Here is a 6,550-nt window from a genome sequence, read left to right as displayed (position 1 = left end):
AAATTACGCCAGAAAAACAGCCAGGTTGGCTTTCTGGCTGGCTTGTCTCTTCTCCATCAGGCTAGGAAAGATTCCTGTGAGACCACACAGAAGAAAGGCCCCAATTTCCTAGCAGAACTTGAATGAGCATTCCTAATAACTGCCAGCTAAGGAGGGGTGGCCCTGGCCCTGGGGGTCTTGAGGCCTGGGCATGGGGGTGGGGGTTGGTGCTAACATGGGGAGAAGGCAGCTGATGAAAGATAATAGGAGCGCAGGGGGAATTCCCAAGAGGGTCCTGGGGCCCACTGATGGCCAGCAGTGAGTAACTAGGACAAAAACGGAGGAGAGGAAAGCATAGAAAATGATATGTGTGAATCTGCATGCCTACAGTTTGGAAAAGGAGTTCTGAACTGGAAAACGTTTTCTCTCTCTCTCTCTCTTCAAACTCCCCCACCCCCCCGCCTTCTTCTCTCCCTTCATTTCTCTCTCCTCCAACCCTTCCTCTTCTCACATTAAGGTTTTCTGTTTGTTTTTTTTTTCACCCAATAATGCCTGGAGATGAAAAATGATTTTTATTGCTATTACACTTCCTACCGCAAGATGCAGTGCAAGGCGGCCGAGTTTGTATTACAACTATGTCACAATGTTTCACTGATGCAAAACATGTAGCCAGAGGGTGTTGCTAATGACTCCTGGATTAGAGTGAGATTGAGACTGGGAGAAAAAGAAAAAGAGAGAACAAGAGACAGAGGAAGGGAAGAGAAAGACGAATTTCATTAGAGAACGGGGAAAATCACTGTATAATCAGCTCTAATAATCTAATCAGGATATTTTCAGATTTCCAGGTTCTCTCCACGCTTAAGAGTGTGAGCTACAGAGAGACCATTATCCTTTTAAACACCACAAAGGTTTTTTTGCATGTTAATAACTATTAATTATGTTTACAGCCAGTTAAGTGAAGAACTCTCCTTTGGAAAGAAACTTCGGAAAACGCTTAATAGCAGACTAAAGCTTTTTCCTGGAGCCAAGGTCGCTTGGAGGGAGGTGGGGGCAGGGTAATCACCCAAGGGTGTGCCGAGCCCAAGGCAGCTAGCAGAGGCTTAAAGCGCCTGCCCGTGGTCGTGCACACAAATGTGCAAACGCCTGTGACGGCCTGTTGGGGTCCAGGGTGCCCCGTCGGACCCGTGGCGGAACTCATAGGCGCAGCCAGCCGCCCGGGCTCGGCTTCCGCTTGGTCTTGGCAAAAATGTCCCTCCGGGCTCCGAACTCCCCGGCGCCCTCCCCCGAGACCAGCTCTATTTAGGGAAACGGGAGGTTTCGCGGTTCCTACCGTGGCCCAGGCCGGTCCCACCGCCCAGCAGTCCGCTTCTGCCCCCCGGGGCACAGCAAGGAGGGCGTTCCCTCGGGGCTGCGGCCCTTTGAACCCGGGGAGCCTTCGACTCCCGCCAGGACTCGAAGAGCTCGCTCGGGGCCCGGCTGCGGAGCCGAGTGTGGGTGGCGGGTGGCGTTGAAGGGGAGTGGGGGAGGCTGGAGGGGATGGAGGGGCGGGGGCGGGAGCCGGGCGTTAAGCCTGGAAGCTTGGCTGTTTACCCAAACGATTTTCCTTTCAGACCCGAGACGCCAATGAGACAAGATCAAACTCCCCTTCTCGTAGTGCGTGTGTGGGGTGTGTGTGTGTGTGTGTGTGTGTGTCCTCTTCCAGGAGGGGTTTTGTGAATGGGGGCTCCAGGATGTCGGCTGGGAGGGACCAGAGGCCGGCCCGGGCATCAGCGCCTCCTCCCGGGGACTGGGAGAAGCCGGTCGGAGGGCTCGAGGTCTGAGCGCACCGAAGGGCGCGGCGCCCCAGTCACAGTGGTCCTCTGGGAGAGAAGGGAACAACAGGAACACAGGCCACGGAGAGCAAGGGGCCGCGTCCCCAAAGGCCCAGCCAGGAGACACATGGTCGTGTGCAGGAGGGGGAGGGGGAGAATAATATGAATCACATCCTCCTTCCAGTCCCTTAATTTCCGATCCCTCCAAAGCCACTGGTTTCTTCCCGACTCCCTCGCTCGAGATCTATTAGCTGCAAATTAGGCCAAGGTTTTGGCGATTACGGTGCAATTCAGGCCGAGTGACACGCGCCGCCTGGCCTGCGCCTGGGTCTCTCTTCGCACTGCAAAATGGTTAGAAACGAAGAGAGGATGGGTAGCCTGTATTGATAAGACATCGGTCATTTTAAAAAGGGCCCCGACCGAAGAATATCCATCAGCCTGGGGGATCTGGGGAAGGGGGAAGAGGGAAGAGGAGCCGAGCGGGCTGAAGTCTGAGCTGCGGCGCAGCAGGTGACAATAGTCCTGGGCATGGCTCCTGCAGTTGCTCTGGGGACGAACCGGGACTAAAATCTCGTTTAAACAACAACAACAACAACAACAGTATTAATATCACTGATAAAAAGAATCAGAAGGCAGCATATTTATTAAGATCATAAATGATTAAAATCTGGTTACATGAACATTGTATGTATAGTTAATGGCACTACCTCCCACAACTCATTGCTCACCGAAGATCGATTAAAGGTTTAACTAAAGAATTCTTTCTGGAAGAAAAAGGTGTTATTGCGATGCTCTGACTCACCCTCTATTGCTTCTTCTGCATCAGCCTGGCCCTAGTGCCCCCCACTCTTCCCACATATGCATCCCTTACTGAAGGATTCTCTCTCTTTTTTAACTGACCAACCACCAACACCCTGTCCAGAATATTCTTATTTAACCAGAGTTCCCCTCCGCTGGTGCTGACATGGATGGGGCATATTAGGGACCTGCTAACCCTTCTTCAGGCCTCTGTGTCTTCTGCTCAGGTGTCCCAGGCCTGGAAAACACTCTAGGGGGGACTCTAAGGGCCTCTGGCTTTCTCCCACATGTCAGGGGTGGAGGGCTGCAGCTCCAAGGCTCAGAGGGAGCAGAGGCAGCTCATGGGCCTCTGGGTATGAGTAGAGGTGCTTAAGGACCTAGTTAGGCATGTTGTTGGCCTGGAATAAATGTGTGTAAGAGGGGAGATGCTCATGGAGGAAACCGGATGTGCCTAATAATGATTGACACCACCATCTAACATTTATTAAGCGCTTACTACGTGCCAGTCACTGTGTCCACATCTCTGGGGCCTCCAAGCCTGAGGACAAACCACTGTGGCCAAGGGTAGGCCTCTGAGCCGGGTGGCTGGGCCAGGGCAGGCAGCTAGCCAGATAGGTGTCCTTGTGTGGCTGAGGTCAAGGTTTCCGCTTCCCCGTCCGTCCTGGGCTGGCATCCAGGAGCCAGACCGAGGCCTTCTCCCCACCTGCCCGCCGTCGTCCCCTGACAACCAGTCCGTAGCGTGTGGCCACGAGCTGTGCGGGCTTCCAGGCCAAAGGGGAGGTCAACAGGTTCTAGCCACGTTCGGTCTTCTTCGAGCTCAAGTCCTTAAAAGAACGTAGACCGGGCCGAGAGGGCCGCGGAGGCCAGGCTCGGGCAGATGGGGAGTGCTCAGTGCGCCAAGGCCAAGTCCACAGCCAGTCCAGGAGCCCCGCATCCTGTGCCTCCTCCCGCTCAGGTCGCGGCAACGCTGCACCAGGAGAGGTGCGCCTCCCTCGCGGTGCCAGAGGGCGCTTGACTGACTCCCGGGCTCCAGCAGCCGCGAAGGCGGCCCCCGGCTTTCGCGGCCTGGTGCGCACCCAGGGCAGGGGCCAGGCGCGGCACTCGGGCCGCTCTCCACGCCCCACCCCGCCGGGGTGTTCTAGCCTCCAGCTCCAGGCAGCCAGAACGGGAGTTTTCCTCCATTCTCCGACTCTTCCTCCCATCCCCCTAACGCAGAAGGCTGAGACTCGCCGGTGACCCAGTGCCGCGCCCCGTGAGAATGGAAAAAAGCAGGCGCTGCTCTCTGTCTGGAGACAAAAGGCCTCTGCTTTCAGGCTCCCTCGGGCTTGGCCACTACTAGGTCTTTCGCACCGGCTTCCACCTATGCAGAGGAGGCAGGAGCAGGTGAAAGCGGCGATGCAGCGAGGGCTCAGCCAGCGAGTCTTAATTGATCCCAGAAACTGAACACCTCCGAATCCACGGGCATAGGTACGACCAGGCATCTGCTGCAGAAATACACAGTCTGCCCCCAGCACCCCTCAGCAGCCCCCATCCAGCCATCTTCTTATAAAGGGGCCCCTGGTTGCCGGTGTTTTCCTTCTAGTCTGATTGCAAATCACCTGGCAGCTAGAAACCCTCGCCCCCTGATATCGACCTGCAGAGGTTACTCCTTTCCCTAAAAACGACTCTGGCTTGCTTTCTTCTACTAGACCCACGGGAGAATTCACTGGTTTTTACATTAAAAAACAAAAACAAAAAAACTTTAAACGCTCTCTGGGTGTGAGATGTGGTTGGAACTCTCCGAGTCTCCTGGTTCACCACACTAACTCTCTGCTGCTCCTGAAAAGCTAGTCCTCTGAAGAAGAAATAGTCTTTTCCTGCAGTCTATCATTTCGGTATTACAAATAACTACCGTGGAGCGAGAAATACCCACGGCTTGAGAATATTGATAGATGATAGTAGCGATATTCACAATCGATCCCTTAATAGGCAGACGTCATAAATCATGTTCAATGCCCTGACAGCAGAGTACTTCACATAATAATATAATTAAGATTAAAACTCGAGAGGTATTGGAGGCAGCGGGTATTGATAGCTTCAAAAATTACATTCTGGATATGACGATGGCACGGAAAAGGACCTTGGGAAACTATAACCCCATTCCCCAAAAGTAGAGTCTTCTGGCTGCTCCTGTCTTGTGCTGAGCCCCTCCCGCCCTCCTGTCCCTGCACACACTCTTTTTCCCCACCAGTAACCCAAATCTCCCATAGGTCTGAGCAGAGAGTAGGCCCACTCTCAGAAATGCTATCCAGTAGGATAAGAATTAATAGGGTTCGGATGAGTTTCTTGGATTTAGGAACTGTTTAAAAATTCATTCCTTCAGCCTTGAATATTAAGTTTTAAAAAAATGTTCGGCAGACCTAGGAAATGATGCCGTTTGTTCTTTCAATACCATTAGGTTCCTGAACAAAGTTTGCAAAATTACATATAAATAACTGAATATATGCAGATATGCCAATCCACTTCATCCCTGAAACTCAACTGCCTGTACACCTTCCGGGAACCTCGGGCCTCAGGACAAAACCCCAAACTTCACATTAAGAGTAAAAGCAGAGTGGTCACATCCCTTGCAGCAGTGATAGTCTGCTCTTTGCTTCATGAGTAGAACTGATTATAAGTGCAGCTGAAATTATTTCAGAGTGGAATATTAATCAAATCAATCAGAGCTGACAAATGAGAAATATTTGAAAGTCAGTGGCAATTTACAACTTTGTTATTGGTTAAAAATCTTTTGCCTTGTAACAGTAATTAATAATGCTTAGAAAAGAACGATTTGGAAATCCCCTTCCCATTCTTTTTATTTTTCTCTGGCTCTTAAAGAAGGAAAGAGAAAGGAAGCAAATGAGTGATCAGTAGAAACAGGAAAAACACTGAGTCGTTTGTGGGGAGAACAAAACTGGAAAATATAAAAGAAAGGGAAAAAAGATTAACCCCATGGGAGGCCATCAGGAAATAAAGAAAATACAGGAGGAGGGGTAGTAAATCAGAAAATGAATTCTGTAACCATACCCCATGAGCAGGCTGGCTAAAGGTTGAATTTCAAATGGCCCAGAAACCCCATCAAAATGAACAGTGCTGCTAAAATATCTTGAAAGTAGCTCAGCTCTGAATCCAGGCAGAGCTCAGGGTATTGTCTGTTTTGTTGTTGTTAACAATGTATTTCTTTATGGCCCAGGAGCAGCCGTGTGCAGGCTCTTTCCCAAATTCAATCCCTGGAGACCAGACTGGCTTTCATGTTTCTGGTGTTAACTCTTCTTTTGGTCATAGCCAATCCCCCCACCCACCCATCTTACATTGATTATTAGATTGTCTCAGCCCCACCTAAACAAAATACCCAAATAATGACTTGTTGAATAACTATAAATCATTTTGGCCTCTGAGTTTGGAAAATCATTTCAGTGAAAAGGCTTTGCTGTGAAATGCTAAAGAAATTCCCAACCTTCTGCTCACTGAGGAAGAGCTGCTACTTTCATTTGTTGAGCTTTAATTTGTTGGATGTGGAAATTTTTCAGGTTGGTTAAAAAGGATGGAGGGGAAAAAACAACTTTGGCAAACTTTATCTGGACTTTACTATAAGCCCCAGTTTTGTCTCATTGAACCCAAGCTGGGTCTACAAAAAGTAGCTTGAGATTGAGATTTATTGGACTCTAAATGAAAAGATTCATTTGATATAAGAGGTTAACTCAAAGTTCCTACACCGTGACTAGCTTCAGCAAATGCCTTTGTTGGGTCAGCACAAAAGCAGTTCAAAGAAATCTTAAAAACACACCGAGATATAGACACACAAACACATTCTCCCAGTTAAGCCACAAATGCAATTCTCTTTTCTTTGTCATTTTTTTTTCTGTCATTACAAACCTCCAGCTTCTTTCTAAATGGCTGGGATGGTCTCCCCTAACTCATCAAACTTTGCCATTTTGTAT

This window comes from Theropithecus gelada, chromosome 7b, assembly GCF_003255815.1.
Source record: "Theropithecus gelada isolate Dixy chromosome 7b, Tgel_1.0, whole genome shotgun sequence".
NCBI lineage: Eukaryota > Metazoa > Chordata > Mammalia > Primates > Cercopithecidae > Theropithecus > Theropithecus gelada.
The sequence above is the reverse complement of the archived record's forward strand: the minus strand, read 5'-3'. Positions refer to the sequence as shown.